Source organism: Lygodium microphyllum, chromosome 13 (assembly GCF_053477565.2).
Source record: "Lygodium microphyllum isolate KBCC chromosome 13, Lygodium_microphyllum_v1.1.10, whole genome shotgun sequence".
NCBI classification, from domain to species: domain Eukaryota; kingdom Viridiplantae; phylum Streptophyta; class Polypodiopsida; order Schizaeales; family Lygodiaceae; genus Lygodium; species Lygodium microphyllum.
Genome location: NC_141147.1, coordinates 46439268 through 46449139, shown reverse-complemented (window position 1 = coordinate 46449139; position 9872 = coordinate 46439268). Strand labels below are relative to the sequence as shown.

The 9872-nt window shown below is 42.3% G+C and overlaps 2 pseudogenes; both read right to left on the bottom strand.

The window, feature by feature from the left end:
* Positions 1-400: 400 nt before the first annotated feature.
* On the bottom strand, positions 401-2152 carry LOC148026586 (uncharacterized; annotated as a pseudogene).
* Positions 2153-6578: 4426 nt separating this feature from the next.
* On the bottom strand, positions 6579-9313 carry LOC148026585 (uncharacterized; annotated as a pseudogene).
* Positions 9314-9872: the final 559 nt, after the last annotated feature.

Sequence of the window (9872 nt, the reverse complement as noted above, 5' to 3'; positions counted from 1 at the left end):
TTTCAATCATGGTATTAAGTGATAGTAATGTAAACAAATATCATAGGCATTCTTTTGACCTAAATTGTCTCCATCTACTTGGGGAGAATTTCATCCATTTCTTAAGACAACTTCAATTAAACACTTACAAATGATTTACTCCCCGGTGTCGTAGAGTTCATGTAAGAGCTGCTGAACATGGAGTTCAAGTTGCAACAAGGAAAGAGGCTAACAAGAAGAAATCGAATTTTTGATGCCAAAGTTCACTATATTGCTTGTCAAGTAAATTACATGAGGTCCATGTTCAGAAAAATCTGTAGTATCTCATAACCAGCTTTGCATTCAGGTGTTTGAAAACAGTTCTGCCATTGGCACATAGTCTTGATGAGTTCTGCTGGGCAGCAATCCCTGTGATCAATTCTCAGAAATCCATACAATGCCAATACAATGAAGTTCTGTGGGCAGCAATCCCTTTTTCTGGATGTTGAATTCGGAGGTCAAACACATGAAATTTTGATTCCAATGTGGTTGCAACACATTTGTTCATTTTTATGTTTTTACAATCAAACTGGACACTGCACACCCCATTATCTGTGCTGGTTTCTCATCTAACTTTGCACATCTTCAAATCAAATAGTTTTATATAACCATTATCATAACTTGCCAAAATACACCGCTCTTCATCATTGTAAGAGTTCCCAAAAGCGACCGTCCAACAATCTCTTGCACTTTCTTGTGTTTGAGGCTCAAATGCAACAACGCAACAATAGGGTCATCTTTCTGGCACTGGTCCTAAACGCAAACCCTTCCATCACGCCCAGCTGTTACAATTTCTGGAGCACCATAACCAATTCCCAATCCACCACATCCATCAATGGCATTTATGATACTTTCATGACCTTTAACATGGAACACATGCATGTTTAGCTTCTCTAAATCCCAGATATGAAGATTTCCTTTGAAGTCCCCAGTGGCAAGTTGCCTGTCAATCAGACTTGAAGCACTGAAAGTACCACACTTGATGCATGCTGACTTTTCAGACTCAGCCACCTTGTTCAAATCAGCATCATTGAGCTCATATACTTGCTGGGCACCCAGAGAGTGTCGTAGATGGAGGTGGTGAGCGACTTGTTGATGTGCGCCAGCATCTGCGGCCTGTTCCTTGAAGAGTTCTGCTTTGGGGAAGATGGATTTGACCACCTCCCTCCACTAAGCGAGGGCGGGGCTTCTGCCTCTCCAATGCTCCAATTGGCACTCACTCTATGATATCAGGTTGATATGGACACTTGAGTGGAAGAAGAGAGGCATGTCCAGCCCTATCCACTGAGAAAGCAGAAAACCCAGGAAGTCTTTCAACTCGTGAAGCTTCAGAAAGCAACCTATGCGAGTCCCTGTAACCTGCTTCCCCTCTCTCCAGCAGTCCCCTAGAGCCCTGTTCTGGTCACCAACATCAACAATGGCCACCAGCTTTTCATAGCTTGGACCATAATTCGATATAGCAATGCGCCCCCCAATCTCAATATAGCATCCGAAAGGCTATATTGAGGATGCAAAGCTTTTGATCTTTCCCTCCAACTTACTGCCTCCTGGATCTCAATGTTGGAACAATTTTATGTTCCTTTGGGAAGTTTTTCGAAACAGGAAGCCTAATCCACCTCTTACATTTGTTCTAGACACTTGTCTCTTATCTCCCCCAAGATTGTTTCGACAGAGAGAACATAACCAATCTCCCTCCGGTATGCAGGATAGACCAACACATTCTATGTGATATGCTCCTGGGCATCCATCACAGAGAACAAGATCTCCCCCATCACCACATTCTGCACAAATATCATCATTATCGTTGGGGCTTATACCAGCAGCTCTATCCTGTCTCTTTACTGAAAGAGCTACTGCAACCTCATGTAGTGACTGCCCATCTGATAGAAATATACTCAAATACGGATTTCGTCGAGAATCCCAACCAGCATGAGCTTCAAATGATGAATAGCTAATCACTTCATTGCAGCATCCACAGCGAATTCCCGAGCCTTCCTTCGTGTCACTCAAAAACAGGCTCTGGGCCACCTAAAACCATTCCTTCTAAAACATTATGAATGAGATTGCAATCCGCACTACAAAACCACTCCCCGTCAGGCAATTCCTGCAGGTCTACCACACCCTTCTCCTTCATACAACCCACATGATATTCTCGTTCGCATTGATCACATAACAGTATGGTTTTGGCACCGAACCCTGATTTTAGAAAGTCACCATTCTTGCAAATTACACAGCCACCAATTGCATTCTTGGATGCTTTGACCACTCGTTGACAACGTTCTAAAACCCTCTCTTTAGAAAGAAGCTTCCTTTGATTCCACGGTATCTTGCACTTTTCTTAGAATTCATCATTGAAATTGACAACATAATATTACTCTTTGGCATCAATTTTTCATATTTTTCTGACACACACACAACATGCACACAAACTGAAACACACACAAACACAAACACACAAGTGGAGTATGTACATTGGATGCGGGTACTGAAAAGGACACAAAGATAATGCAGCAATCAAACACAATGAAACACACGCGAAAAGATAACACAGATGCACAACAAAAATGGAGGTGTTTACGGCTCGGATGCGCAGCTGAAACTGTTCATAACTAGAATACAAGTCACCTAGGGAATAGATGGCTCGTCCTGCAAAAGCCTCAGCAAACTCATCCACAACTGGACCTGTTCCCACATTCCTGATTGTCACTCTATTCACGGGCTGCATATCCTGAATAAATCTGGTTCCATTCTTCTTTGGTACAGTAAACCACCTGTTAGAATAGGGCGCAGAAGAGGGCTCCAAAATCCCCATCTTAATCTTCTCATTCAGCAACTCTATCAGCTTTGGCAAGTGTGCTCTAGGCATAGGTATAAGACGTATATTCCATGGCACATGAGGAACAATGAAGATGACCATAGGCGCAACCAATTTGGGACTAATGCAGCCAATTTCATGAGGAAAGAAAGCAAATGCCTTACCATGTCGTCCAAGCATCTCTCTAAAACATTCTTTTTCCACTAGAAGCAAGAAGTCATCATTCCCAATCTTCAATTCTGCAAGAGTTTCAACTATAAATTTATGTCCAATATTTGCAGGATCTCTGCTCATCACTATTAGGAGGAAGCGGCCCTGCAACCGGTTTAACCTTCTTATCAACTGTTTTATACTTCGTGTCAACCTTGGCATCAGTCATGCACTCTTTTCTTTGCAGCAATTTTTGCAATTTTTCAGCAACTCTCAACTCTGTTGACTGAAAGATTTCAGCCCTTTGCTCTATGGACTGCATGGGTGCAAGTCTGAAACTCTGTATGCTGAAATTTTTCAGCATTAAACTCTGTTGGGGCTGAATGGTATCAGCCCTCTGCTCTGTGGACTGCCATGATGCAGCCTCATATTCTATATGCTGAATTTTTCCAGCATTTAACTCTACTGGCTGAAAGGTTTCAGCCCTCTGCAACTCTGAAAGCTGATCATGATCAGCCATAGATTCAGTTTGCTGAGTTTTCTCAACCTCTGACTTTGTTTTCAGCATAAAATCTGAAATTTCCTGATACATATCCAAGGTTTGCATAGGTATGATCCTTGAACCCTTATATACATCAATTTTCAGCATATTTCCCATTTCAGACAATGTATCTGCATAAGACATTCTTTCATATAGCCCATCCACATGCTCTTCTGCTTGCAAAATACCTGCAGTCTTCAACTCTTTCTCCTTATGACCAATGTACTGCCTGGCAGCTCTAGACAAATCTAAAATTTTATGATATCTCATTGAACTATCTGAAGAAAAACCAACAAAATTAGTGGAGAAAGATTGGCTGCCAGGAGGCGAGATCTCCTCTTTTCTCCGCTCCGTACCACTGGCGTCTCGCAAGACAGCGGTACCTAATGAAAATCCAACTCCTTTGCAGGTAGTGGTGCCTCACGCAAGGAGTCCCTGTTTCTCGGATGATTTACTCCAACAGTCATAAACTGAACAGCTCGCATACCATCCTTACTGCGTATTCGTGCATAGGCTGAGCCGTCATCCATCACTTTCGTCTCCATTATTGCTTCTGTAATGAAAGGCTGTCCAAGAATAATCGGATACGAGCAAGAATCCTGAACAAAGCAATGATAATCCTCTTCAACATTACCAATAGAAATTCTGATGCTCAGACAAGCAGCATACATATCACCAGAAGTATTATTGGCTGCTCTCATGCGCCAGCCATGCTCTGCATCCATAGGCCACTTGTCACTCTCATAAACACCTCGAGCAATAAGATTAATCTCGGAACTATGATCAACTAGAGCGACCAAAGAAATCTTTTTCTCTCCAATCCTTACCACCGTCTCAGTGGTTGCTCTAGCCCAATGACTGCGTGAAAAATGGCTGCGAGGAATGAGGATAGGGGTATCATCATCTTCATACTGCATAGGCTGAACTATTTTCTCCAACTGCGGATTGACAGAAGCATTCTCAACCATCACTGCATCATCATGCTCTTCCCCAAGAGCTCCATGCTATAATCCCTGTAAAGCAGGTCCTTCGATCGCATGTCATTTCCTCCGCAAAAGATCCTACATCTGATCCTGTATTTCTCTTCTAGCAATCCCAAGAGCTTCACCAAAAGTAAAAGTGACTTCACTATTTAAAATTCTTTCATGAAAAATCTTACTCATATCCGTCTGCATATCAAGGTCTGACAAGAGCTTGAATCCTGGCTCCTTTCTTGGTTGCCTCTTTTCTTTCATTTGCTTGTCTGCCATAGGTTGTTCAGGACTTGATTGAGCTGGAGAACTCGTCATAGGTGGAGCTGTAACAGGTGGTGAAACAAAGTCACCCCCTCTAGTCTTTTTGGAGGTGCTAAGATCCTCCTCATCTATTCTTCTCTTTTCCTCAACCATGGCATCTAAACCCTGTGTTTTCGCCATATAAGCAAAAATAGAATACTTGTCAATAGGAGAATCCCATCCCATTTCTCCTCAGATGCTGGAGCCCACACAAGTCATAGTGGATGCCTGAACTTTCCCTCTTCTCGCTATCTCCAAGGCAGAGGACCATAAGGCTGAGTCTCCATCTGATTTCTGCTCAAGCTGGACTCTATAAGCTGAAGCATCTCCTCTAACACTCACATAAGCTAATCATGCAGCCATATCATCGACGAGCTTCTTCATGCCTCCCTTACCAAAGTTCGTGTCAAGAGGAGCACCAGTCTCTATCAGCCATATCTTCCCATCTTGTCCCCAAAACACTACGTTCTTCTTACGCGCTTCCTGAAAAGCATCACAATCTCTGCAGTGTTGGTGCTCTGTACTATCGCACCAAATACATCGTCTCCCTTTTCTTTGGCCAGCTGGAAAAGTAGTCACTGGAGCAGGTGCTACAGCAGGTACTGACATAAGTTGCTCTTTTTACTTCCCAACTTCAGCTTTGACTGTCTCTATCGTCAAATCTGCCAAGCCTTTAATAACATCATCTACGGATAAGGGCACTGGAGCAGCAGGGACTGGTGCATTTACAATAGGAGGAGTAGGCTTAGGCATAGAACTTGCAGCAGGGGTAGAAGTAAAGGTCTCCAAGGATTTTTCAGAAACAGATCCTATATTACGATGCAATCGTACCCTCCTGGGCTGCTTCTTAACAAGCGCATTCACAGCATCAATGACATGTCTCCACTCGGTCTTTAAACCTGAATCGGTAGCTTGATCTTCCAAAAGATCATCCAACTTTTCCTATAAATCAGCATCAGCAGCTTGCAAAAATAATTCCACTTTCTGCAACTCTAAAGCTTGCTGCTCAGTTCCATCCAACTAATCATAGCGGCTCTCAAACTCTCGCAGAAGGGCAATAAACTGAAAGTCCTTTATTAGGCATAGAAACCCATGCTAAGAAATTCCTGCGGTTCATAAGACCTGTATCCTCCAAGAAATATTCATCTTTTAATGCCTTCTTAAACTCTGTCCAACCAGCATGTGTTCCTTGAATTTCTGAAATTCGGACTTCAAGCGCGTGAACCACGATCCGCAAGAAGTAGCAGCTCCAAACATCTTGAGAAACCCCAAAAAATTTCATCTTTTCTTCATACAAATGCAGGTAAGTTGAAACTTGTTGGCCGTTGAACTGCTTCATCTCTTGTTGGACAGCTTTCAAGGCATCCATGGCATCACTATCGCGTTTCGCGTGTGCTTGTTGCTGCATATAGGTTGTAAATGACTAAAACAGATGCTTCATGACATTCTCATCTGTCATCTCTTCTTGCGAGTCTCCCATCTTGCTGAAAATTGACGCAGCGCTTTCACATCGGGTTCACTAGAAATGTCATAGAGTTTGTGTAAGAGCTGCTGGACACGGAGTTCAAGTTGCAGTAAGGAAAGAGGCTAACAAGAAGAAATCGAATTTTTTATGCCAAAGTTCACTATATTGCTTGTCAAGTAAATTACATGAGGTCCATGTTCAGAAAAATCTGTAGTATCTCATAACCAGCTTTGAATTCAGGTGTTCGAAAACAGTTTTGCCATTGGCACATAGGCTTGATGAGTTCTGCTGGGCAGCAATCCCTGTGATCAATTCTCAGAAATCCATACAATGCCAATACAATGAAGTTCTGTGGGCAGCAATCCCTTTTTTTGGATGTTGAATTCGGAGGTCAAACACATGAAATTTTGATTCCAACGTGGTTGCAACACATTTGTTCATTTTTATGTTTTTACAATCAAACTGGACACTGCATACCCCATTATCTGTGCTGGTTTCTCATCTAACTTTGCACATCTTCAAATCAAATAGTTTTATATCACCATTATCATAACTTGCCAAAATACACCTCTCTTCATCATTGTAAGAGTTCCCAAAAGCGATCGTCCAACAATCTCTTGCACTTTCTTGTGTTTCAGGCTCAAATGCAACAACGCAACAATAGGGAAATCCTTTTGGCGCTGGTCCTAAACGCAAACCCTTCCATCACGCCCAGCTGTTACAATTTCTGGAGCACCATAACCAATTCCCAATCCGCCACATCCATCAATGGCATTTATGATACTTTCATGACCTTTAACATGGAACACAAGCATGTTTAGCTTCTCTAAATCCCAGATATGAAGATTTCCTTTGAAGTCCCCAGTGGCAAGTTGCCTGTCAATCAGACTTGAAGCACTGAAAGTACCACACTTGATGCATGCTGACTTTTCAGACTTAGCCACCTTGTTCAAATCAGCATCATTGAGCTCATATACCTGCTGGGCACCCAGAGAGTGTCATAGATGGTGGTGGTGAGTGACTTGCTGATGTGCGCCAGCATCTGCAGCTTGTTCCTTGAAGAGTTTTGCTTTGGGGAAGATGGATTTGACCACCTTCCTCCACTAAGTGAGGGCGGGGCTCCTACCTCTCCAATGCTCCAATTGGCACTCGCTCTACGATATCAGGTTGATATGGACACTTGAGTGGAAGAAGAGAGGCATGTCCAGCCCTATCCACTGAGAAAGCAGAAAACCCAGGAAGTCTTTCAACTCGTGAAGCTTCAGAAAGCAACCTATGCGAGTCCCTGTAACCTGCTTCCCCTCTCTCCAGCAGTCCCCTAGAGCCCTATTCTGGTCACCAACATCAACAATGGCCACCAGCTTTTCATAGCTTGGACCATAATTCGATATAGCAATGCGCCCCCCAATCTCAACATAGCATCCGAAAGGCTATATTGAGGATGCAAAGCTTTTGATCTTTCCCTCCAACTTACTGCCTCCTGGATCTCAATGTTGGAACAATTTTATGTTCCTTTGGGAAGTTTTTCGAAACAGGAAGCCTAATCCACCTCTTACATTTGTTCTAGACACTTGTCTCTTATCTCCCCCAAGATTGTTTTGACAGATAGAACAAAACCAATCTCCCTCCGGTATGCAAGATAGACCAACACATTCTATGTAATATGCTCCTGGGCATCCATCACAGAGAACAAGATCTCCCCCATCACCACATTCTGCACAAATGTCAGCATTATCATTGGGGCTTATACCCGCAGCTCTATCCTGTCTCTTCACTGAAAGAGCTACTGCAACCTCATGTAGTGACTGCCCATCTGATAGAAATATACTCAAATACGGATTTCGTCGAGAACCCCAACCAGCATGAGCTTCAAATGATGAACAGCTAATCACTTCATTGCAGCATCCACAGCGAATTCCCGAGCCTTCCTTCGTGTCACTCAAAAACAGGCTCTGGGCCACTTAAAACCATTCCTTCTAAAACATTATGAATGAGATTGCAATCCGCACTATAAAACCACTCCCCATCAGGCAATTCCTACAGGTCTGCCACACCCTTCTCCTTCATACAACCCACATGATATTCTCGTTCGCATTGATCACATAACAGTATGGTTTTGGCACCGAACCCTGATTTTAGAAAGTCACCATTCTTGCAAATTACACAGCCACCAATTGCATTCTTGGATGCTTTGACCACTCATTGACAAAGTTCTGAAACCCTCTCTTTAGAAAGAAGCTTCCTTTGATTCCATGGTATCTTGCACTTTTCTTGGAATTCATCATTGAAATTGACAACATAATATTACTCTTTGGTATCAGTCTTTCATATTTTTCTGACACACACACAACATGCACACAAACTGAAACACACACAAACACAAACACACATGGAGTATGTACATTGGATGCGGGTATTGAAAAGGACAGAAATATAATGCAACAATCAAACACAATGAAACACACACGAAAAGATAACACAGATGCATAACAAAAATGGAGGTGTTTACGGCTCGGATGCGCAACAACACGACACCGGGTAGTGGTCAATGTGAGTCACTCAAGTCTCTTTTTATTGCATTAGCCTAGTTCTATTCCATTCAAAGCTTTGTCATAAGTTCACATACTTGGAAGGTCCCTATTTATATATATAAATTCCACTCTATTATTCTTGCTATATCTTTAGAGGTCTTATATATTGTTCCCTAGCTAGAAACAATTATTAACTTACAATATGCTAACATGTTCTATCAATCTACTAACTTCTCTATAATACATTTTTCCTCTCCCAAAGGGATGTCTGCTCCTTCAATTTCTATTCCCCAAATAACTTTTTTCTATAATGCATTGTTACTTTTCACAATAAAAGCTTCTAGTCCATTTACATTGACCCAAGATCTAAATTATGACGAGAAAAAACATAGTAAATAGCATAATCATGGCTTGGAGGTGATCTATATACAAAGATGGTGGATACTAGCTTCCTCAAGCTTTTGTAGAATTGTCCTCTTAATATTAGTTGTTTCTTTAATGTACCTCATCTTTCCCCATGGCCAAGTAGTCCAGAACTTTGTGCTATTGAAGAGAGTAGAGAGCCTTTGATAATGATAAATGCAAGGGGAGAAAACATGTATATATATATATATATATATACACGCACGCACACACACACACACACACACACACACACACACACACACACACACACACACACACACACACACACACACACACACACACACACACACACACACACACACACACACACACACACACACACACACACACACACACACACACACACACACACACACACACACACACACACACACACACACACACACACACACACATATCCCTCTCTCTCCTCCCCACTTTTATGTCTTCCCCTAATGCCAATAAGAGCTATCCCCTCTCTATATTACTAGATCACTATGTTAGCTTCTCTTCTCCTCCTCCTAAATGTGCTACAACCTTACATCCCTACTAAATGTACCTTAATACTAATCCAGCTCTTCTTCCTATTAACTACACCTTATGAAGAAGGTTTTGCATACAAGCTTGAAATGTTGAGAGAGGAAGCCATGGGATCTAGGTGGTGGTAGGAGAG